Source organism: Talpa occidentalis, unplaced genomic scaffold (assembly GCF_014898055.3).
Source record: "Talpa occidentalis isolate TD23 unplaced genomic scaffold, MPIMG_talOcc4v2.1, whole genome shotgun sequence".
In the NCBI taxonomy this organism is placed as follows: domain Eukaryota; kingdom Metazoa; phylum Chordata; class Mammalia; order Eulipotyphla; family Talpidae; genus Talpa; species Talpa occidentalis.
In genome coordinates, this window is record NW_026555331.1 from 121,104,171 (window position 1) to 121,130,394 (window position 26,224).

Consider the following 26,224-nt stretch of genomic DNA (forward strand, 5'->3'; position numbering starts at 1 on the left):
TTCTTTGTAGGTCCTTTACCTCTTGTTAGATTTATTCCCAAATATTGATTTTTTGTTTCCATAAGTAAAAGGGATGTTTTTTTTGATTTCTTCTTCTTCAGATTTATGTTTGTGTATTAGGAGGCTACTGACTTTTGCGTGTTATTTTGTATCCTGCCACTTTACTGAATTGATGATAAGTTGAATTATTTTTTCTGTGGAGTTTTTGGGGTTCTCTATGTATATTTCATATCATCTGCAAATAGTGATAGTTTGACTTCTTCTTTTCCTATTTGGATTCCTTGGATGTCTTTCTCTTGTCTTATTGCTCTGGCTAGGACTTCCAGTATTATATTGAAAAGCAGTGGTGAGAGTGGACATCCTTGTCTTGTTCCAATCTTAATGGAATTGCTTTCAACTTTCACCATTGAGGATGATACTGGCTGTTGGCTTCTCATAGATGGCCTTTATGATGTTGAGGTATGTTCCTTGTATCCAAGATTTTCAAGGGCTTTTATCATGAATGGGTGCTTGCACTTTGTCGAAAGCTTTCTCAGCATCTATTGATATTATCATATGGTTTTTATATTTCTTTTTTTTGATGTGTTGGATAACGTTGATTGATTTTGGATGTTAAACCATCCTTGTGTCCCTGGAAATGAATCCTACTTGGTTGTGGTGAATTATTTATGGATACATTGTTGGATTCTGATAGCTAAAATTTTATTGAGGATTTTTGCATCAGTGTTCATTAGGGAGATTGGCCTGTAGTTTTCCTTTTTTGTGTTGTCCTTATTCGTTTTGGTATTAGTGTAATGTTGGCTTCATAGAACGTGTTTGGTATTGTCCCTCCTTCTCAATTTTTGAAGAGTTTTTGAAGGATAGGCACTAATTCGTCTCTGAATCTTGGTAGAATTCATTTGTAAATCCATCATGTCTGGGCTTTTGTTTTTGGGAAGGTTTTTGATTACCATTTCAATTTTGCTGCTTGTAATTGGTCTGTTTAGGTGTTCTATTTCTTCTTTATCTAGCTTTGGGTGATTGTAGAGTTGTAGGAATTTGTCCATCTCCTCTAGATTGTTGTACTTGTTTCCATATAACTGTTCATAGTAGTTACTGATTATTCTTTTGATTTCTGCTGTGTCCGTTGTGATTTCTCCTCTTTCATTGATGATCCTGTTTATTTGTGCTTTCTCACCTTTTTCCTTTGTGAGCCTGGCTAGGGTTTGTCTATTTTATATTGATTTTTTCAAAGAACCAGCTCTTGGTTTCATTGATCTTTGGATTGTTTTTTTAGTTTCAATTCATTTATTTCTGCTTTGGTTTTTATTATTTTTTTCTTCTACTGGTTTGGGTTTTTGTTGTCTTTTTCTAGATCTTTGAACTTCGAGATTAGGTTGTTTCTTTGAGTTCTTTCTTGTTTTTTGATGTGAGCTTCTATTGCTATATATTTTCCTCTTATTACTGCTTTTGCTGCATCCCATACATTTAGGATATTAGTGCCCTCCTTGTCATTCAATTCAAAGAATTTTTTAATTTCTTCTTTGATCTCCTCGTTAGTCCAGTGGTCTTCCAGTAGTTGGTGGTTTTAATCTCCATGAGGTAGGATAGTTCCTTGCCTTCTTTTTATGGTTTATTTCTAGTTTGATGCCTTCATGGTCAGAAAAGATGGTTGATATGATTTCAATCTTGGTGTATCTGTTGATGTTTGTCTTGTGCCCCAGTATGTGATCGATCTTGGAGAATGATCCATGTGCGCTTTAGAAAAATGTGTACTCCGTTTTTTTTGGGTTTAGTGTTCTATAGATGTCCTTTAAGCCCAAATGTTCTAGGTCCTTATTTAGAGCTTTAGTTTCTTTACTTATTTTTTGTCTTGTTGATCTATCCATTGTTGATAGTGGTGTGTTGAAGTCTCCCACTACGTATGTGTTTTCTCTGATGTCTGTTTTCAGAGAGGACAACAGTTGTCTGATATATTTGGTGCTCCTTCGTTTGGTGAGTATATGTTAATGAGTGTTAGTTCTTCTTGAAGCATTGTCCCCTTGATCATAATGTAGTGACCACTGGGGTCTCTTTTTATTTTTTTGAGTTTGAAGTCTGTTTTATCTGATACAAGTATAGCTGTTCCTGCTTTCTTTTTTGGTCCATTTGCTTGTAGGATTGTTTTCCATCCTTTAACTTTAAGCCTATTTTTATCTTTTGTAGCTAAATGTGTTTCCTGGAGAGAGCAAAAAGGTTGGGTTTTGTTTCTTAATCCAGGCTGCAACTCTGTGTCTTTTTATTGAAGAGTTTAGTCCATTTACATTTAGAGTTAATTTTGATATGTTAGCATCTGTATTTGCCATTGTGTTTGTCTTTCCTTTGATTTTATTTATTTATTCTTTTAATAACTTTTTTTTTTTTTTTTTGGTCTTCTTTCGTTGTTATTCATCCCTCTGAGGTTCTGGCTTTAGGATTCCTTGTAGTATTTTTGGAGTGGGGGTTAGTCGTAATGAAATCCCGGAGTTTCTCTTTGTCTGGGAAGGTCCATATTCTTTCTTCAAAGAGGAAGGAGAGCTTTGCGGGATAGAGTATTCTTGGTTGGCATCTGTTTTCTTGGAGTCTGTTGACTATGTCCCTCCACTCTCTCCTTGCCCGTAGTGTTTCTTCAGAGAAGTCTGATGTCAGCCTGATTGGTTTTCCTTTGAATGTTATCTGTTTCTTCCCTCTTGTCAGCTTCATTATTTTTTCCTTGTCCTGGATTCTTGGGAGCTTTACTATTATGTGTCTTGCTGTGTTTTTCCTTTCGTCGTGGAAGTTTGGTGTTCTTCTTGCTTCTTGTATATCAATTTTCAGCTCCTTCTTCGCATTTGGGAAGTTCTCTTCAATTATCTCCTGGAATATTTTCTCTGTTCCTACATCTCTCTCCTCTCCTTCTGGAATTCCTATAACTCTTATATTTCTTTCCTCATGGAGTCAGATAGTTCCCGAAGTCTTTCTTCGTTCTTTTTCCTTCGTACTTCTCTTTCCTTTTCTGTTTTGGTTCTTTTTATTTCTGTGTCTTCAAGAGTACTTATTCGTTCTTCCATTTCATCTATTCTGCTTTCATTGCTTTTCCCAGAGTTCTTTAGTTCCTCCATTAATTCTTTGATCTCTTGCATTTCTTTTACTTCCCTCTTTAGGGACTCAATTTCATTCTTCTGACCATGGTTTTCCCTTTTTAGGGACTCAATTTCATTGTTCTGACCATTGTTTTCCCTCTTTAGGGACTAATTTCCTCTTCTCTGATCATTGTTTTCCTTTATGACTTCTGCCACTTTTTTAATCAGGGCAATTTTAAATTCTCTTTCTGGAAGGCTCAGAAGTTCTTCCATGTTACTGTCGTTGCAATCTGGAGGGTGGTTTTCTTTTTGTGGTGTGCTTCTTTCCTGAGGCGTTGTTAGGTTGCGTGTGGTTCTTCTACTCCCTACTGTCTGTTTTCTAATTTGTCGTATGCATTGGGACACTGTGTTGCTCGGAGTGGCCGTCATCTTGGGTGAACTTCTCCGCTCCCCTCTGGCTCCTCCAGGAACCATCTCTGGCTTCTGGGGGGCTTTCTGCTGGTTTCAGGAAGTCTTTACTGAAGAAATGTCCCTTTTCTAAACTGGCGAAGCGGGACGCAGTCCCTGTACATCCGGTCTCAGGCATACACTTCTGTGTGCCCGGTCTGCCCCGGACGTGGGTGCCTGCTCCCTCTGTGGGCTCTGACTGCTGGTTGGAAGGGGCCTGGCGTGGGCTAACTTCCCAGCTGGCCACTGGGTCCTCCAGAAGCCTTCTGCCCTTTTCAAGAAGTCTTAAGAAATTTCCCTGTCTATGGGGTGTTAGTGACTTTTTTTCTGGTCGCTAGGTGGTGCCAGAGATCTCTCCTATTGTCCTTGGGGGGCTGTTTTTCAACTCCCTCACCCCCATGAGACAGGGAACAGAGAGCGAGAATGGTAGGGTAAACCTCAACGGCTTTGGGGTGCTGTGTCTGCCTTGTGCCCCACCGTCGTGGAGAACCCACGCCCCGAATTTCGTGCCCCGGGTCTCAGTTCAAAGCCCTCAGGTCCAGGACGTGGGCTGTAGCCCAGATCAGTGGCGCGGGAATGGCGCCTTTTGCACCCAGCTCCCGTGCCTGGGCGCCTGGTTCCTGCTCACTCAGGGAGGGACTTTCACCCCCGTGAGGGTGAGGGCCTCCGCGCGTCTCCCCGCAAGCCTAGGTCACAGGCGCGGGACCTGGGCAGCCGGGATCCCGGTCCGCGTTTGCTTTTCAAGCGCGCCAAGCGCGCTGTGCAAGCTTACCGGCAGCCCGGGCTGTGTGCGCATCTCCCGGGGTCTTTGTTCTTCTCTAATGGTGCCCGGAGCCGTTCGCTCACCGCCGCGGAGGATCCTGCAGGGTTCTCCACAGCTCCCGTTCACGGGGTGTGGTGGCTGCAATAGTTCCTTTCCACTCCCAGTCCCGCTTGCTGCGCTGCGTCGTTTGTTCTTGTTGGTCGTTTTAGTTTGTTGTTTTCCTCCTCTCTGCCGGTCGGAGAGTGCCGCCTCTGTGGGCGGGGGAGGGGAGCAGGGTTCTGCGCTTCCCTCCCTTCTGGTCCTCTTTTATGGCCACTTTCTTCTTCGGGCAGTTTGCTGGCGTCACCCGTTTATCTTCCGTGTCCCGGTTCTCACTGGGACCTGCCGCTTTTCCTCCCTATTAACTTTTTTTAATGGGAGATCTTACTCGCAGCGTCTCCTCGCCGCCATGTTGCTCCTCTGCCCATTTTTTGACTGGATTATTTTCTTTGTTTTTGTTGAGGCTCATCAGCTCTTTGTAGATTTTTGTGATCAGTCCTTTATCATTAGTGTTGGGTGCAAAAATTTTCTCCCACTTGGTGGGGTTTCTCTTTGTTTTGCTATTGTCTCTTTTGCTGTGCAGAAGCTCTTTAATTTGATGTAGTCCCAGCTGTTTATCTTTGCCTTCACTATCACTGCTTTGGGTGATGTGTCTGTAAAGATGTCTTTGATATGCAAATCACGTAGTGTTTCGCCTATATTTCCTTCTATATATTTTATGGTTTCAGGTCTTATGTCTAGTTCATTAATCCATTTTGAGTTGGTTTTTTTGCATGGTGTGAGGTAGTAGTCAAGTTTCATTCTTTCGCATATAGTGAATGCTTTTTTCTTAAGTACAATTTCCCAGACCATTAAAACAAGGCTTCCCCTAACGTATAATAAATACTTGGCTCTTTCTCAATATCAGTTCTATCAGAGGAACATATTGATCCAATCTTCCATGATCTGATCTTTCTCAGAAAACATAACTTTTGACCTCTAGCTCCTCACATATTTCCCCTTGAGTTACAGCCTCAAGTATTCTATTTTAATTTAATCCTTTTACACTGATGATAAGATACCTCTATTAGTTTTTTCTCCATGCAACCTGTGATGTTTGTTTCAGAATGGTAACAAATGAAGCTTGCATTTACACAATAACTTCCACTTATTCCTTTCCAGTCAATATGTTTATAGTGGAACACACCAAAAAAATACCAGAGCATGTCAATAATGAGTAATAGCACTAGGCTTATATGACCATTAATTTCATTCTTCTTTATCTTTTCTTTTTGTCCTTGATATCAGTATTGTGGACCATTAAATCCCCCAACTCCGGTTAACCATTTTTTTAGTTTGCAGAGAGATGCTTCCATCACTTGGGATATGAGGCTAAAAGGAATTTTAACTGTTGAACCCTTGCAGCTTCTTTAATGAGCCTGGCTGATCTTTAACCCAGGAAATTGGTTGTCCATCTGTTCAAGAGGAGCTTGACTCCTGCAAATGGTTGGCTCACGTCACAAAAGGCATTTCAACACACATCCTCCATCTGGTCACTGCTGCTTGCTAATCTAAAAGGAGACATGGGGATGTGGGGGAGAGTGACATTTCCAGTTAACAGTAATTATTTCTAAAAGCTCTCAGCTTCTTTCACATTTCCTCCAACTTCTGACACTTTTATTTCCCATAGTGGACTTTTAGAAAAAGAGGTTATCGGTAGAATCATTAGACAATTTATAAGATATTCTCTAGCTAATTTCATCAGACCGATTTGGTTTTACTTCTTAGTTGTTTGTCATCCCTACTATGCAACTATAGTGGGTTCTTGCCCCAAATCTTCCTAGGTACATTGCCTGTATATAAAGCATGTCTCACGAAGCAGGGTGATCTCACTAAGCCTGCATCTGAACTATCACCCAACCTCTCTAACTGTTTTATCCATCCTGATGATCAGTAAATCTTATGCATGTAAACCCATGATGCATCTTGCAGCTTTGGTGTAGCATAGATAGAATGGCCGGATTCCCTACTTCATGGGCATTTGATGCTCAGGTAATCATGTATAGATAGAGGATCATCACCAATTATACTTCTGCTAACCTAAATCAAGACAGAACTCTTTCAAAATGTGGTATATATTTAGAATGGAATATTATCTAGCCTTTAAATAGTAGGAAATCCTGCCATTTGCAACAACATGAGTGAATATGCAGTACATTATGCTGAATAGAACCATACATAAAAAGGCAAATTCTGCATGGTCTCACATATATGCAGAATCTAAAATGGTCATATTTATAGAAGCAGAGTAGAATGGTGGTTTCCAGGGACTGAAGAATGGGGAAAAGAGTATATGTTACAGAGTATATGGTAAAGAGTATATGGTTTCAGTTAAGCAAGATGAATAAGCAAGATGAATAAGTTCTAAATATCTCATATACAGCATGGTGGCAATAATCAACAATAATGTATCATATGCTTAACCTTTTTTAAGCAGGTAGATCTTAAGTGTCCTCACCACACCAAATGAATAAAAGAGGGAGAGAAAAAAGTGGTAGCTGTGGGAGGTGATGAATATATTAATTAGTTTCACTGTGGTGATTATTCACAATATATACATATATCAAAACTTAAAGTTGTATAACCTTAAATATATACAATTTCCATTTGTCAATTATACTTCAACAAAGCTGAGAGAGAGGGCACTCTTCTTTATTGTGGTCTCTATGCACAAGGAGGTTGGAAGTTAAAGAAACTTAGTCTGGGAGAGGATGTGTGTTGAAATGCTTTCTGTGATGTGAGCCAACCATATGTAGTCTTGCCTATAAACAAATGATTCCTTGCCAGCATGATCCTCCTTGGGTAGGTAAAGGCTATTCTGAAGACAGGGACAGATTTAGACATAATCTGAGCACCTCAACAGACTATAGGTCACAGTGAATGGAAGTCAAGGGAAATTTCTTCTATAAGAAACAGTTCCTCCTGAGCTCTGCTAGAGAAAATAAGACTCTGAACTCTAGATTTCAGTTTGGTGGTAAGAAGTGATGAATTCTGCCACAAAGACCTACTTACCATGCACTATTATATTAATTAAGTCTTAAAATGCCCAAACCATGACTCACCACTATATAATCAATGCTTAACTTTTAAACAAAAATAGCCCTTTCTACACTGGCTTTGCAAATCTGAACACTGTGACAGCTAAAGGGAAACTTGTGAGAAATGTGTTCTTAGATCAAAGCTCAGAATTTGTGTGAATGTGTAAGGTTCCAAGGGTCTAAAAATATACTGACACCTAGGGATGAGTGTCACTCAGCTGCAGAGAGCTGAGTTACAAAAGCTGGAGCCAAATTTAGATTCTGCCTTTCTGATGTCTTGTGTGGCCATGAACGTTTGCCTTTGAACATAGCACTATACATATCCAGGGTATGGGGGGGGGGAACCATCAGAACATTTTCAAATGTCATCTAAAAGGTGTTTTAGAATAAAACATTTTCAGTCCACATGGCAACCACCCACTTCCCAGAACAGTTGTTCTGCCATTGCTTTCTTTATCAAAAGGTGTTGGAGGAAACTTTGTGTCCACATAAACCTGGATTCGAATCCTGTCTCTAACATTTAAATTTTCTGTAATCTTGAGCAAGTCTCAGAGTCAGATGTTCATGGAGGTAAGGTTATGGATTAAGAAAGAACAGTGAGGGTGTGTTTGGGAAGTAAAATAGTGACCACCCAAGAACTCCAAAGCCTAATCCTCAGAAGTGATAAATATGTTACCTTACATGGTAAAAGTAACTTTGCAGGTGTGATTAAATTATGGACCTTAAGATGGAGAGATTGTCCTTGATTATCCAAATGGACTCAATCTAATTTCCTAAGACCTTGATATAAGACATTCTTTTCCGAATTCATAGTCAGAGAGATGTGACTTTGAAAGAGTGTGACATTGCTGGCTTCGAAGATGGAAGAAATGGGCCATTACCCAATAATCAGGTTGCCCCTGCAAGATAGGGGGAAAAAAAACAAACAAGGAAACAAAATATCCCTTCAAGTCTTTTTAAAAAAACCTGCCAAAATCTTGATATGGGTCAATGAGGCCTTATCAGACTTTCAACCCACAGAATTATAGGATTATAATTTGTGCTGTTTTAAACCACTAAATTTTCAGTGATTTTGATGGCAGCAGTAGGTGTCCCCGGAGAAGGAAATGAGTACCCAAAGCCAGAGTCAATTTGAACACTTAATCCAGCAAATATTTGTTGGATACCTGCTCTTTACTTGCAAGATACTTTTCTACAGAGATGACGAGATACTTCTGGTTGTCATCTATATAAACATAACTCTGAAACAAGTCAAATATGATACAATTTATGGACCATGTTAAGTATACCCCAAGAAGTAAACCAGAAGAATGATTGCCTTTGGTTTAGGCACAACTGATTTTTACATGCTGACTTTAGAAGAGTAGAGGTTCCCAGGCATGGGATGTGTATGAATTGTGTAATGGGGTGGGGATATACAGAAGTGCATTGGCCGAAAGGTTCAGGTCAAGAAAAAAATCAGGTCCGGTTTGTCTAGAAATGAGACCCGCATTTTCCAAACGATGAAATCTGCATCTGTGTTTCCTGAGTAATGAAGAAAATAAGAATAATGCAATCTTTTCATAAAATTAATTTCATTACATTTAAGCTTTCTTTTATCTAAAAATTACATCCCTTTCTATTTTTTTTTGTTTTATTACAATTCTCTTTAACAAAATGATGGTGGGTGGTTGATGCTGTTATTGTTGGAGTGTCCCTACCTGGTAAAATAAAATGTTGGCAAACCTGTGTTATTTTTCTCTGTGTGGGTGTGATGGTTGGATTGAGAAGGGGTCTTTGATTCAGGAAATGTAGACATCTGGAAGCAAATAGTTATAGTAAAGGATGATTGGGAATAATAGGAGATAATGAGATATAGCTGAGAAGTTGGGGGATAGATTTTGCAGTGTGAACTGTCACACTACAAGTTTGCACTTTAATCTCTGAATAATAGAGTTGATGGGGTCTCCCCGGTGGCGCAGCGGTTGAGTGCTGGGCTGCGCGGCTGCACGCAGCCTCTGCAGTGCTGGTTCAATCCCCAGCCACCAGCAAGGGTCCCACATGGCATGCAGACCTCTCCTGCTGCTCCTGCTGCTCCCCTCAGCAGTGTACTTAGTCAGTCTGCCTGTTCTGCTTCCCGCTCTGGCTCTGGTGAATTCTCTCACCCTCCCGTGCTTCTGACTGTACCCAGTGCTTGTATAAATAAATAAATAAATATTTTAAAAAAATAATAATAGAGTTGATGAATATATCATTTGATGACATACAATGCTGTATTCTAGGCATTGTGTAAGATGTGGAGAAATTATATGGTGTAAAGTGAGAATGAGATTGTAACCCACCTTACCTATCTATAGGGGTGGTCCATGGAGGAAAGTAATAAAAAAAAAAAACTATTTTTAGCATAGAAGGCGATATTGAAATTGTGGTTGGCAGAAGACAGGAAGTTCTAGAACGTGGTTCTAAGTCTTAGCTGACCTCTTCCCACCTGACCCTCAAGTTACAGGGATATTTGGCAATGTCTGGAGACAGTTTTATTTGTCATCACTGGGGTCAGGGTGCTACTGGCATCTAGTGGGTAGAGGCCATCCCACAGTGCACAGAACAGCCCCGCTCAGTAAAATGGCATCAGGTTTTAATGGTCAATAGTTGAGAAACACCACACTAAAAGAGTTTAGTTTCAATAGAATAAAATAACAGGGAAATGCTGTGCATTCTGGGCATGAAATTATTAGATCAATACAATGTTTGCAGAAGGAAATGACAACTTTCTATATGTCAGGTATCCTCACATATAATAAATTCTATTTAATCATCCCAATGATCCTGTATGTTATTGTTATCTCTTTCTTACAGACATGGAAACTGAGGCAAGGGGAGGTCATGATTGGCCTGTATCAGTCACCAAAATCAGACCAATTAATGACCAACATCATATGTGAACTAGCCCTGTTCCATTTAATCACTCACCAAAGCCAGTAGTTTTCAATTATTCCATTTCTGTCCATCCCCAGTACCACTATCTTCATTCAAAGCTATCATCTGTTGTCTGGGTTACTGAATGCAACAACATCCTGCTGGTTTTCCTCTCATCGCTTCTCCCACCTATAGTCAGAGGAAGTAGTCTAAAGAGTGCTTCTGACCTTATGACTTTTCTGTGTAAAACCCTGTGGTGGGGAGGCACTGGCAGTTTCTCTTCACTATGCTTTTGCTTATTTTCCTCATATCCACATTCTGCCCAACACACACACATACACACGCACACACCCCTCTGGCTAACTCTCCCCCTACTTCCTTCAGTTCAGGACTCACTTCCAGAGGGAGATCTTCTCTGATCAACAGGACTGAGGGAGGGTTTATCCCAGGTGCTTCCATGATACCTGTGTACATACAGTCATCACTGCCTTTATCCCCATTGCAAGAGTGGTTCGCTTACTGCTCTGTCTCTTCCACTAACTTAGAAACAACTTGAAGGCCAGGACAATGTGATCCCAACATGTATCCCCAGCACTAGACCCATAATAGGCACCAAGTAATAATTGTAGAGTATACAACTTCCACCTTCACTCTGTTTGAACATGAGTTGGTTTCAGTATTCTCTGAAGAGAGGAAGGTCAGGTAAAAGGCTATTTTCACCCTATGCACAAAGTGATAAAGATTTTGAATGAGGTTTTAACCATGGGGAAGGAAAGAGAAGTTGTGAAATACACAGAAGAAACAAGTCTGTATGACTTGTTGACAGCTTGGCAAGGTGGGAGGATGGAGATTACCAAAGAGGAGTCTTAAGTGACTAGGTGGGTAAGACTGGGATGTTAAGTTTTTTGTAAATGAGAATATAGAAGCATACTTCTGTACTCCAAGTTGCTCAGTAAATGTTGAATGAATAAACTTGAATGCTTTTCTTTACATTTGAGAACTATCTAAATGAAGAAATAGATCATATTTAAAACCCATAGGAATAATTGTGATCTCTTAGGAGGGGATGCCTACAAAAGAGAAAGGAGCTTAGCACCAAGCCCAGGAAGGAGCACCACCAATTATAGATGATTAAATGGGGAGTCTGGAAAGGGACTGAAAAAGCAGAATAGAAACCCAGAAGAGTGAGAGTATGCTGTGAAAGCCAGGAGAGGGGAGTGTTTCAAGAAAGAAATGGTTCTCTCAGGGCAGTGATGCTGAGAGATTGGCAAAGAAATGCAATAGTACCAAGAGTGCTAGAGGAGGCTGAGAGGAGTAGAGATGATTGCTAAGGGAGAGGTAGGCTTGGTTTCTGGGGTTCCAGTTGCAGGACCAGGTCATGGAAACCTGGTCTTAAAAAAGCATGTCATTTCTTATGTCACTTTGAAATTCTTTTCCTAAACAAGATAAGGCAACTCAGTTAATAAAGAGTCGAGTCTTCCTTTTGTCTGATGATCTGAAGGAGCCAGTGAATGGCATGTTCAGTAACTAAGAGAAAAGCTATGAGAGAGATCCCATCTCCTGATGAACAGACCCAGGAGTGGGGACTGCCACACAATCCCAGGAGCTTTGTCCCAGACCCACACTTTTCTTTGAGACTTCCCAAATTAATCCTGCATAGAACATGTTCTGGTACCTCATTCTTCTCTGTTTCATCTTCCCCAAAATGGAAATGTGGCTATGAGACCCTGCCCAAACCAGTCATATATTCTTCAATAAAACATTATCCTTGCCAACTCCCCACACACACCCAACCCAGATGTAAGACTGCATATAACCCCCCATGGCTGGAAGAGTGAGGAGACAATGGTGCCTCCTTCATCATCTACTTTGCCCAGGCAAGAGCCCTTTAGAAAACACCTACTATTAGGAGTTTTCATTGTGTTCAACAAAAAAAGTGGGTAAAGAATAATGGAATTGTTTTATTTTAATTCTTATGACTAACTTACGTGCCATTCGGAATAAATTGAAATAAATCTGTGTAGCATTATAAATATAAATGTTGATGGTCATGAAACAGCACTAATAGTACCTAGAATTTCAGACCCTTTCTAATGAATTTTAGATCCCATTTTTAGGGATGAAAGTAATTTAAATGTAAACTCACATATATAGGGTTTGGGGGAATCTTGTATGACTCCAAGATCATCTCAAGATATAAGCTAGCTATATGCATCAGTCCTTTTGTGTAACAAGTGGTGATTAAGCAAGAAACCACAATATAATAATTTGCCCTCAAACATACAGAAATTTGGAGCATTTTATAGGGTCAGATGCATTTTGATGGGACATCTGTTGTCTTTTCCCTCAGAAATATAACATTTTCTTTTTCCATTAACCCCAAGCCCTGAAGTCATTTCTCAGTTCTTTCTAGGACAACCAAGAGTTTAGTTGAGAAATGAGGGATGAGAGCAGTTCAGCTGCAGTGATGGGGGCTCTTGACAAAGACAAAAATAGTCTTCCCTGTAGGTCAGATCCTCTCCACTCCATCCTTAATATTGCATCCCTATTTATCTACAAGGTGAATTCTGAAGAGGTGTGTTTTTATATGGTAAGCAGAAAATGATTTGGAGAAAAAGTGTACAATTGTGGGATTTTTTAAAATTCCTGTTCTTGTCCCTTACCTGAAATAGAGCTGTTATAAAGCAGGCTATAAAGCGGGTTGAGCACTGCACTGTGAAGCTGTCCGCAGCCTCTGCAGCACAGGTTCGATTTTCGGCCAGCCAGGGAGATTCCCACATGGCGCAGCAGCCCTCTGCAGTGTATTGGGTCCGTCTGCCTGTTCTGCTCCCTGCTCTGTCTCTGGTGAATCCTCTCACCCTCCTGTGCCTCTCACCTGTATCCCAGCTCTTGTACAAAAAGAAACAAATCTTTAAAAAAAAAAAAAAAGAATCAAAGAAGTTATATTTTAACCTTTTGAGAATGTTTCTGGCTTAATTAAGAACAACATTATTTAAACTACAAATTTAAGATTTCTGGCAAATCTGGCAGTTTGGCCATAGGGACTTATGCCAAAATGGCTACTGCCTCATCTTGAAATCAAGTTTCTGTGTCCCCTTTTCCCCCATAATAAGCTCTCACATCAGTTTTACCTTTGAAAGTTGTCCAGTTCCTTCTTTGAGTTGACCAGGATCAACAGAATAATATAAAAATCATTCCCATTCATACCATCCCTATGAAAATACATGCTTCTCTACAATCACTGCCTTTTAATCCTTATTTTTCTTTGACTTTTTTATTTGTCAACTGGAGAGAAAGATTTAATACCAAATAAGTCTCACCAAATGTGTCAACACAGTTCAGCTTTGGGTTTTTTACCTCTGAGTGCCTACTTGGGCTTTGTATTTGAAGCTCAACCCTGCCAATTCCCACCTCACAGAGTCACTTCCTGGAATCTTGTGCTGGATCTAGTACTGGCCTTCAGGAATATCGAAGTCTTGTTACCAGTCAAGGCATCTTCATCTTTGCTTGTTTGCTCTGAGTATACATAGACCTTGAGTGCCCCACAATGTGAGTGTGATCTGGCTGTCTCCAGTAGAATACCATGTAAATCACCACCTCCCCTCCAAATGCATGGCTCACCCTCAGATGCTGCTGTACTGGGGGGTTTTAATTTAATCATTTGCATCCTCCAGGCCAGCAATGCTTTAATACCACTCTCTGCAGGTCCCATAATTTGAAAAGCTTAGAGTTAGAAAATTACTGTGTCAGTCTTCCTGGAGCAGCCACCTGTCTTCACCAGGCCTTCTTCCAAATGGGGTGACACAAACTGAAAAATACACAACAGCCAAGCACCTCTATTCCTTGTGTAACAGGCAGGTGCTCTCCATTCTCAGCTGGTGTGAAAATCTTCAGACACTAAAATGTAAAGGATTGTTGGATGCCTATGAACCCACTGTGAGCTAAAAATCCCACAAAGGTTACAAAGGATGAGACACACACACACATATGCACACAATGAAGAAGAAAATTTTGGCCTGTAATTAGCAAAGTAAATTTTTTTATTTCAGTGTCTGGCTCTGAACTATTGAATGAAGCGTGTTTTTTTTTTTTTAATTTTTTTTAACCATATTTTCTTCCCCCCACCCTGAAGCATATTTTCTAAGACGTAACTGTTTTAACTAACTTTCTGAACTACAGTGTATTTAGTGGATGCACGCTGTTTTTAGTCCAACTAAAAGAAGTATTTCAGGGAAAGAACCATGGAATTTGATTTAACACCTCATTTGTAGTTTGTATTTAATTGTATATTTCTAGTGGAAATACATGAATACATAACAAAATATTTAATTTAGCACCTTGCATCAATAAACTAATTTATCTTTGAAATTCTTTTGATATGTAACCAAGATTCATTGCCAGTTACTTATTAAGCAAACACTGTATAGAGAAGGATCATAGGCATCAGATAACAAATGTAACTTCCTAGAGGGAAAGACAAAAGGGATTCAAAAGAAAATCAAAAAATGAAACCAATAATTGACATGAAGATTGCTCTCTTAATGAATGGTTCCCCCACTACAATGTGACAATATAGATTTCTTTCATTGTAGTACAAATTGTTGCTATTGCTGATGTTGGATTTAATGAGTTACTGTACCTATAAAGGATCACATAGAGCACTCATAAAGTACAATAAATTCTTGAGTCCTCCAGCGACTGTACAACTGAATAATGCTGCTTAGGATTTGGAGTCTTGGGTTAGGATCTTGGCTTCATGGTCTGCTCTTAGAAAGCTAGGTAAACTTGGTCATTACTCTGAGCCTCAGGTTTCTGTTCTGTAAAATTAGGATACTAATCTATACCTACCTCATAGGGTGTTGAGATAATTAAATGAAAAATGTAAGGTCTGTGATACATATGTTAACAAGAACTCAGCAAATGATGACTCTGAATAACTATAATCTATGCCAGTTAATTCCTCTACTTCTAAGTAGAACTAATATATTCACCTGTCAGTGAAGATGGTTACATTGGTTATTTCAAAAATATTCAGAGAGGGGCCTCCCCGGTGGCGCAATGGTTGAGCGCTGGGTTGCGAAGCTGCCTGCAGCCTCTGCAGCGCCGGTTCAATCCCCAGCTGCTTCCCGGCCACCAGAGGAGGGTCCCACATGGCACGCAGACCTCTCCTGCCGCCCGCTGCTCCCCTCAGCGGTGTACTTCGGTCCTTCTGCCTGCTCTGCTCCCGGCTCTGGCTCTGGTGAATTCTCTCACCCTTCCGCGCTTCTGAGTGTTCTGAGTGTACCCAGTGCTTGTATAAATAAATAAATAAATAAATAATTTAAAAAAAGAGTTTATAAAAAAAATATTCAGAGAATATAGTGCAGTTCTTTTTTCAGTAGTATATTCTAGGGGATGGAATCTGGGCTTGATGGCATGAGGATTATTATGGGTCTGAATAATCAATGCTATCATGGTTCCAGGGCAGTCCTTCAGTTTGCCTCTTGAATATAAAGCAGTTTGTTTACATATGTATCCTGTATAGATAAGTTGTGATTTCTCATGATGGCAAGAGAAGAGAGGACTCTTCAGTTGTTTGGGGCCATATTTCTACATACTTTTCCAGGTTTAGAAAACTTAGAGACCTAAAGAAGAGTAGTAAATCAAATAGAGATTTCCAAGTTCTAGGGACAAGAAAAGCTTGTGGAAGAAATATTTGGGCCCTCCTACTTTACTTTTAATTTACATCAAATGCATCTGATGAAAAGAATAACTATAAGAAGAAAAAATCAACAAACAACTATGAACCAGAGATACACTATGGGGGGGGCGGCGGTGGGGAAAGGAGGGATTGGGATCAAAATAAGGGGGTTGCAATTGTATGGGGAATATAAAAATAAAATTTAAAAAATTACTCTTAAAAATAAAGTAATACGACAACTAGCTAACATTGCAAAATTTCAGAAAAAAGAATCTTTCCATTGCTCTCACAGTTAATATCAGTAAGTACATGTTAAATCCTAGCTATTCCAAGTCTGAAAAAAATTGCATAGTATGATTTTTGAGAAATATAAAATTCATCTAAGCAACTATGACAACATACACAATTAATTAACACTTTAAAACTAAAAGCTCACTACATTTTTAGAGTGTTGTTTTATTCTGTAGTGTTTTCATTCTGTGTTTAAGTTAAATAAAAACCAGAATGTCTAAAACCAATATTCTTTTAACCATAAAATTCTTTCTAGTAATTAACACAGTTTTCCTGTGCCAGTCTTGATTTCTTATTTTACTTTTAAACATTTGTTCTCCAGTAGTATATATGTATGAACACATAGTTTCATTAAGTAAAAATGACAGTAAGAGGGAAAAAGAGAAAATAGTGAGTTCAAGTAAATATAACTGTGTATAATCTATATATATTCCCAAACTTTTTTTAACTGTGGTGATTTTTTTAATGAAGCTTTCCATGTGTAACTGTTTGCTGGAGGAAAAAAAAAAATCTCTTCCTTAAGTGCTCTAATGTAAATCACTGCCGAAGAGAGATATAGCTTGGCCAAGCTTGTAGTGGTTAGCTGGTCCAGGAGAGTAATAGGAAAAAAAGGTGCTCACTCTCCTTTCCTATGTGTTCTGTGAGAGAAAAAACAAAACAGTTTTGTTTGTTGGCTTTTTTTTTTTTTTTTTTTTTTTTTTTTTGCTAATTAGCACCAAGTACTACCAAAAACGACCGCCTGGCTGTGTACTAGCACTCGAAGAAATTAGACAGCCATCATTATTCTTGCCTTATAGGACCCTGTAGGCTGGCTGCCTAAACAAAACAGACAATAACAGAGTGCATTTGTTTTATTTGTTTTTTATTTTTTAAGTTTTTATTTTTATTTTTGTGCAGAAGTCTTCTGAAGTAGGCCAGAGGTTCGAGGGCTGAGAGGAATCACCAGAAACAGAGTGGGGAGCAGAACAAGTGGATTTACTGAAATACACTGCTGGGGGGAGCAGCATGTGAGACAGGAGAGGTCTGCTGCACCATGTGGGTTAGCTCCCTGACTAGGGATCACCATAGAGGTGATAGTGCTGAGACTTAACCTATAGGCCACCAGGGAGGCCCCAATTTGTTTTAAATGTTTGATAAAGTTGTTGGTGTCCTTAAAGAATTCTTGGAGCAGAATGTTAGAGTCAGGAAGTTTTGGAGAGAACTGAAATATACATCAACTTTGAAGAATTTGGTAATTGAAATAGCAGAAAAAAGACCCCTCTGAGTTGAGATAGGAATTAATAAGATCTAAATGGAATAATGTGAGAATCTGATACATCAGTGGAAAAGGAGGACATAGTAAATATAATTTAAAAAAAGAATATGAAAGTCACTCTTGATTTGGGATCAGGAAAGGTATTTTCTAGTGCATAGTATATGCAGAAACTTTTCATAGATAGATAGATAAATAGAAAGATTTAATAGTTTACTCCTACTATGACCCTATGAAGTAGATATTGTTAATTTCCCACTTTACAGATAAAGACATTCGAGCACAATGAGGTTAAGTAAGCTGCTCTAGGTTGCATAGCTAACCTGTAAGGAACTAGGATTTGAACCTAGATAGTCAGTTCCAAAGAGTACTTTCAGCTACTACCTTATAATGCTCTTAAAAGGAAGTGCTGGGAGGAACATTAAGTGTTATTTTCTGTCATTGAGCACAGTTTAGTGTAAGGGAATGAGTAGGAAATTGGTCCAGAAGACATGAGGAGTCTTGGTAAAAGTAATTTTTTTCAAGGTCACAGTATTCTACCGTGTAAAATGGTATAAAATAAAGGTATAACTGTTTTTAACATCCCTCAATGATAGGAACATAATAACCATAATTGTTTGCAATGAGAACTGATTAAAATAGTTTAGAAGAGACTCTAGCTTAGTATTTTTTCAGGGTATACTCTTTCACATATTCATATATATAATATGCATTTGTTATGCACTTCCCCATCCAAATATGTATTGGAGTGGTAGGAACCCACAGCAGAAATTGCAGTCAGGGTTTTGCTTTTGTAACTGGAAGATAACAAGGAGGAAGAAATGAGATTAGAAAGGAAAAATTAAAACAGCTTTGAGTAATCTAAGGATGGCTTTACACAATGTGGAAATTTTCCTTAAAATCCATATCTCTCTGAGACCACGCTTATTTTTAATTCAGTTTATTATATATGAGACACTGTGCTGGGTGGGCACTGCCATCTTGAATTTACAGCCTAGGGCAGGACAGAAATGTTTACCAATAAATATAACTAAGTTAGGTGTTATATCATAGAACTGTTAAAAAAAAAAAAAAGTACAGTGGAGACCAAAGGGAAGAGGTCATCATTTTTGCGCCAAGAAGAAGAATAGAGGGTAGGGTGAAGCTGTCAGGTGGTGGTATGATTGAAGAAGTAACATTCCAAGGACAGAAAGAGTCTGCAGATAATGTGTGAAAGGACATTCTGTGCAAAGGCATAGTTACATCATAGGTTATTTGAAGGACCATAGAATGAGTGGGAGGAAAATAGTAGAAGAGGAGGTTGGAAAAATAATCATTAGCCAGAAAACCAAAACCTTGATTGCATGGCAAAGGGTTTTGGACTTTCTCCCATAGGCCTTGAGGAGTCATCGGTGTTTTAAGCAGCAAAGTACCTCAGCTGTGTGTTTTAGGAAGGTCACACTAACCTCTGCTCACATAAAAGCAGCAAGATTACCAGTTCCATTTAAACCTATGAAGATCATTTAAGTTTCTTAAAGAAAAGCTAGACTAGAGGAACATAGCATCATACATATGAATTTTTTAAACAGGGAAAAATTATTCTACGTTTCTCTTTAAAGTTACTTGTATAGTCATAGTCATCATTGTTACCTCTTTTTTCTCAGTGGCACACTTCATAAAGAAAACGAAATCCTTTCAAAAAATTTCTAATCTTCCAAACAGAATGAAAAACCTCTCAAAATTTTCCAGAGCTCTCCTAGCTCTCTCTCCCTCTCTCTCTCACCGAGTTATATTTAGCTCAGCTGTAGACCTTGACCTTTTCAATAGACTACACAACACGGTGCATTTCTTAATAGACTTGAATGAGGTTTGTGGCCCCAACCTTGGCCTTTTTACACTCAATCACTCACTCATTCACTCACTCACTCACACTAATTCACATTTGGAGTATTTTGGAAAACAAAACAGCTATTTAGTTGGTCCAGAGGAAGACAAATGTTTTGTAATTTTACTAGCAAAATAGGCTTAAATAGGCCTATTTCTTTGAACTTAAGGAAAGCACTAGGAAATTTTTCTATTTGAATCATGTTGGCATGTTTTGAATCATCGGGCCTGAGTAGGTATGGCTTGCTTTGTAGTCAGTGTCTGTATGCAAAGATAGACCTACAAAGGTGTAATGCTGTTAGGAACATGAACTTTCTAGTCCTTTCTGTCCCCTCTCCCCTTTGCAATTCCTGCACCTGTGATTTGATTATAATCAAGGAAATCTCTGTCATGCTGTGTAGGTACTTTTAATGCAGAATCAAGTTTATTCACAAATGCTTCCATTATATTATTGTAGTATTAATATACCAGTTACAGTGTTGATTACAAAATGGGAAACCAAGATGCGCTCCTGACCTTTGGCCACACAACTACTAAAAATTTAACCTACACTTGACAACTATATTTAAAATATAAAGTATTGGTGAGGGCCTCTCCGGTGCGGCAGCGGTTGAGCACTGGGTTGCAAAGCTGCCCGCAGCCTCTGCAGCACCGGTTCGATCTCCAGCTGCTCCCGGCCACCAGAGGAGGGTTCTACATGGCTTGCAGACCTCCCCTGCCGCCCACTGCTCCCCTCAGCAGTGTGCTTCAGTCTTTCTGCCTGCTGTGCTCCCCGCTCTGGCTCTGTTGAATTCTCTTACCCTCCCACGCTTCTGACTGTACCCAGTGCTTGTATAAATAAGTAAATAAATCTTTAAAAAAAGAAAAAGTATTGGTGATTCTCAGAAATAAAGCAAAGAAAACGGAGTTATTGGAAATGCTGGGTAGTTCTCTTAGGAAGGAGTGTGAGAACAGGAAGAAAGACTCCTTTTTAAGTACACCAGTCTCCCAGGGAAGAACATTTATATCAACTTGGTCAATTAGTTTGCTCATCAGCCACCTTGTCCTCTCTACAACTCGTTGTTTCAGGGTCTGGGAACTCTTGCTTGTTTCTGCGGAGTATGACCTTAAAACTGCTGGTCCATATGAGGAGGTGGTTTTAGGTGGAGATGAAGAACATGTTCTCTACCACTGGTCTTGGTTTGAACCCCATGGCTATAAACTTTGGGCAAGTTACTTAACTTCAATGTGCTTCAGTTTCCTAATATGTAAAATTATTCCTGGATAGACCACAGGGCTTAACAGCAACTGTTTCACAACAATTACTGGAGAGGTATTGGGCATCAACCAAATGAGCAAGACATAAACCAAGTGATTAAGATATGAGGGAATTGACACTAGCAAGACTGAGTAACCATGTTCAGACAGAGATCAGAATCATGGATAGCTCCATGCAAGCCCAGCAGTGGCCTTTTCTATAAGGAATGTGGTCAGCTTTCTGACTTAAAACTGTAGCCATTTCCTCCTAATTGCTTAGGCCTTGCTGAATTTTAAAGGTGACCAGTGTTTCCTGACTGTGGTTAGTTTGTTTGAACTCTTCTAACATGACTGAGACATTGTTGAGGAGTCTGTGAGGAGGATTGAAGTTTCCTGTTGGTGGGACAGGAATGAAAAATCATCTCTTTTTCTCTCCTTGAAACAATTTCATTTGAGGCCAACCATTGCTTTTGAATTAAGCAATAGTGGTCTGAATCAGTGTTATGCCTTAAAAGTAACAATTTCAGTTCTTGACCATTTCTGAAAAGGTACACATTACCTGTAATTAACCTATGTTATGAAATTTATATATATGTAGATTTTATAATTGAGATAAAATTTTTAAGCTTGCTGCTTATAATCTAATGAATATATGAGGAAAATTACTACCTCCTAATTTTTCTGTTTCTTTTAATCTAGATTTTTATAAGCTGGAAATATAAAGTATTAATTAAGCTTCTGGGGTCAGATCCTGACTCTGCCTTTTGTTAGGTGTGTGACCTGACTGTGCTACTTAACTTCTTTACGTTTCAGTTTATATGAGGATATGTAGTAAATATTTTATATGTCATTTTGAAGATCTGATTGGTTAATATCCTAAAGCTCTTAGCTTACTGCCTCACTAAATGTTAATCTGTATTGTGATTCTGACTGTTTATATATTGAATTTTTTCATGTAAGGTACTGCTCCTGCCTCCAGTTCAGCATGCTGTTTTCTACCATGCTATTTCAATCCTGAATCTAAAATAAGAATCTAGGTTTTATTTTATAGATGATTTGCAGTATCCTTGCCCAAGGAAACAATATTTCACATTCTTAGAGTTCATACCTTTTGAAACCAAGCCACTTTGGCCTTCAGGGTAATAACTCAGGCAGAAAACAGCCCATGAAAACTGTAAGATACAAGAATATGCTCTCTACTGCTGCTTTGCCACATTTCAGTCTATTTTGATAATAAATTATAAATGTTCTGACATCCTCAACCTACATATTTTGTTACCTAACAAGGGGGGAAAGAAATGACTCCAGACCATTTGCTACTTCCCTAAACTCTGAGCACCTTTCCAGAAATTTTAACCTTAATTCTTCTGATTGGCTACGAAACTGCCTCTACGTCTAATGAATTTAAAAATATGAATCCACACTGAAAGTTATTTAAAATCACCTTATTCCCATTTCTCTATACAGTTTAACTTCTCTTTCACTGTGCCTTACTGATCTACAGCACACTTCTCACATGCCTTAAAGCAATTTTCAAATTAATATCATAGAATGTTGAGATCATTTTACACCCTACATCTTTTCTATTGCCTTTCTAACATCCCAGCTATTATTGACATCTCATACTGAGAAGTAAACACTGGAACTTAATTAGTCCAACCTGGAGAAATCTTTCTCTCCTAATAACTAGTGTCTGACTAGACTAGAGGCTCTCAGGTGTTGACTGTGTTTATGTGAATTATTGTGGATTTTTTTACACAGTCTGATTTATTCTGCCTCTCATTATTCATTTGTGATGTCTGTGTCCCAAAGTCCTTTCCCAGTGGCATCCAAAATTCCTCATGATAAAGTGACTATTTCTGACTGGATGACAATTCATTCCTAAAGAATCTCTGATCTTTTGTACCATGCTTTATATTACCCATCAATTTTACAGTGGGTCATCCTTATCTCTTTCATTTTGATAAATAACTCAGTATCTTTGGTGGCATGGTTGGTGTTTTTCTGTTGTTCGTTTATTTTTCAAATGATCTTAACCAGTCTCAGTTGATTTGATGTTTTTGTCTTCATCTAGATGATAGATATAATAATATTGTAATTATTTTCATTAATATTTCATTTTGTTACTTATCCTAGGTTATTTACAAAACTTACTTACCATTCAATTCCACATCTTAGGAGGCAATTAACTGGATTGCAAACCAGTAATCTGGTTGGAAGATCCTTGGGATATATTTTATTCCCTTCAATATAGCTTTCTCTGTATAAAACTCAATAAATGTAAATTTAGAAATCAGCTGGCTAAGCAGAAGTATTAAAATTGGCATACAGTCAAGGATTTACTGATTGAATGTGAGACAGATGGTATTGCAATAACTGCTCTTCATGCCATAGAAAATTCCCAATAACAATAATTGACAGCTGTCATTTATTGTGTGTTTATTATGTGCCAGGAATTATGCTTAACACTCGACATACAATATCTCATTTGATCTTCTCAGCAATCCTAATACATTGCTACTGTTATTTCATAACCTGGCCAGAGTTACACACTTAATAGAATAAGGACTTACAACTAAGCTTGTCTCACTTTAAATGTGTGCCCATAACTACTGTGGTATGGGTACTCTTACTTCTACATCTACTGATTGCTGTTCAGAGGCTTAACAAAGTATCATCACAGCTTTGCTTGTTATATTCAAAGCTCAATATTTCTTGGTATAGTGTTACCTCTTGTAGAAAATCTCCTGCATTATAAAATATGTCACTGAGGTAAAACAACCAGCTGTAGGAACTGATGACATTCAAGTTATTTCATTCAATTCAACAACTATTTATTGAGGGCTTGTGGTATGTAAGATATACAGCTGATTATTGCAAAGGATACAAAAGGTATTTGAATAATAACTCATCTAGATTTCACATAGAGTCTGGTAAATTAAATAAAAATTAAGTTTTCATATGAGAAAGAAATAAAATGGGAAAATTGGTCAATGAAAAATGTGTTCTTCTGAACATCTTTCTGCACTTTCTTGCTTGGCAATGCCTTATACTGAGGCAATCAAATATGAGTGTTCACCCAGTTCATTTCAGAAGACAGAAGGAACTGAGAATGGGAAGGTTGTTCTCCAAATAAGAGACCATTGCTGAACTCTCTGATCTGAAACCTGGTAGGGCTACCCCATGACATAGTAGATAAGTGTTCCCACATTTCCATGGGGTGTAGGATACTAGAGAGGTGAGCACCATTTTCTCTTTGGTGTATGTGTAGAAGTTCAGATGTTGGTTGTGTGAATGACTCACATTCCTTGCTCCCATTAGCAATGACTCTCCACTAGCAGTAATGAAATATAAACTGAAGAAAGGCAGTGATGGGATCTTGTGAACCTGGAAAATTAAGTAACAACATCTGGGCTGCATTGATATGGACAGTCATTTTGTTTAATTCTCACCAACAGAAAATACTACTAATGCATTAAAATTATAGTTTATCAGTAGTAGACTTTAGAAAGGTACAAATAAGTTTTTTAAATCACCTGAGCATTCAAATATATGGGACAAATTTATTGAAAAATATCGAGACCTATGATGACAGCCTTATTCATAGCCATGGCACATAGATATTTTGAATGAAAATAAAGTTCTCCAGAGCCTCCCTGGTGAAGCAAGGAATTGAGACGCAAACTGTGAAGCTGTCTGCAGCCACTGAGGCATGAGTTCCATCCCTGGCTGGGGAGCTACCCACATGGCCAGCAGACCTCTCCTATCTTGCCTACTGCTCCCGTCAGCATTGTGTTTTAGTTGGTCTGCCTGTTCTGTTCCCTACTCCATCTCTGGTGGGTCCTCTTACCTCCTGCACCTCTGGTACCTCAGATCTTGTATACATAAGTAAATAAATCTAAATAAATAAATAAATAAATCCCTCCAGAAATTCATAAATTTGAGTTCACGGCTCAAATTTATTAAGGAAGCTCTGTGCCTTAAATAATACATTTACAGGACTAATAGAAGATAAAATGATTCTATTTACATGAAAACTCTTTAAATGTTGCATTTTAAGAATCAGGACTAAACTGGACTATTAGTTAAATTGGTCCAAATTGTCCAAAACAGACTTGCTCAATAGATATGATGGAAAGTAGTGTTGAGAGAGGAAAGAGGAGAAGGAATTGACAGGAAATGGATGAGGAGAAATGAAAGTTGTCTGAATGTCTAAATCTTGGGGAAATACTAATTTAAAATGCAGATTACTTATTGCTTGGCACTTTCATGAAAGCCATTCAGCAAATTCTAGCATTTAATCTGGTTGGTTAATGGTTATTCTCTTATTTCTCAAGTTTCCCTATGTTATGTAAGTGACACTACTTTCTACCTTTCTGACTATATATAATTTCCAACAACCTTGCCATATGACCTGCCATTTCAAAGGATCAGTTCTGGGCATGGGCAAGTGTAGTCATGGATATGTCTCGTGATGCAGTTTGATTAAACAGAAAATACAATAATTAGTAGTTTTTATACAAAAATTGGGTCTGTACAGATATAGAACACTTTTTTAAAAAAATCTTCCCTTATAGGAGCCTTTGTACTATTAATCAACAGATGCCCTGGGCTCCCATTCTAGGGCAACCACTGATAAGTGATACTGTGACCACGTGTGACAGGACCAACAAGCATGCTATACTATTCAGGCTACCCATTCACCAGAGGGAAAAGGCATTTTCAAATAGACGAGCCCATTGGAGTAAGAATTGGACAGTCAACTCCAATAAATTTGGTGACTAGAAACCCACCTTTCTGCTACTCTTATCACTTAACCCTCAGCTGCCATACTTGAAAACAAAACCTGACTTCTCATAACAAGATATTTTATTCATGTTTAGAAACTGATTTGTAGCTATGAAGTATTTATACAAGGGCTTTCAGGGTTTCTTTTTAATATTAAGGAGGAAAAAAATGAAAGGCTTTTTTTTAGCAAAACCAAAAGATTTCTCATACTATTAAAACAGATGTGGGCATGCAGACCTCTCCTGCCGCCCGCTGCTCCCCTCAGCAGTGTACTTTGTGAACACTCTACCTGTTCTACTCTCCGCTCTGGCTCTGGTGAATTCTCTCACCTTCCCACGCCTCTGACTGTACCCAGTGCTTCTATAAATAAATAAATAAATCTTTTAAAAATAAATAAATAAATAAAACAGAGATGTGGAGAGGGCCCCAGCATGGGCCTATAGCCTTGTTTTGATCTTTCTCACAGACCAATATATAGGCCTGAAGGTCTTGTCTTTCTTCGCCAGTGATGACACCAGTGCAGTTGTGCACCCTATTTAACAAGTTCATTAGTATTTGCTAAGATTAAATATTTTGAGTAACTATTACATGTGATTGAGCCACATCCCCTCTGTGCCATTTATTTCTTTGTTTACCCTAACACCAAGGGAAAATATTTATCCCTAAATGCACTTTCTCTTTCATAACAACCTTGCATGGGATACTTCATAAGGAGAAAATGTTATAACCTTTTCAATGAAACTAAAAATTCTCTGTAACCTTCTGTTAGCATTTCTGCTCTCCAAGTAATCTACTTGCAGTTCAGCCCTTACACTCATTTGTACCCGCGATTTT

At 38.6% G+C, this 26,224-nt stretch overlaps 1 protein-coding gene across 3 annotated transcripts in view; it reads left to right on the forward strand.

Moving 5' to 3' along the window:
- Positions 1 to 26,224, forward strand: part of LHFPL3 (LHFPL tetraspan subfamily member 3) — a 524,102-nt gene that overhangs the window by 189,795 nt on the left and 308,083 nt on the right. The window lies entirely within an intron of this gene.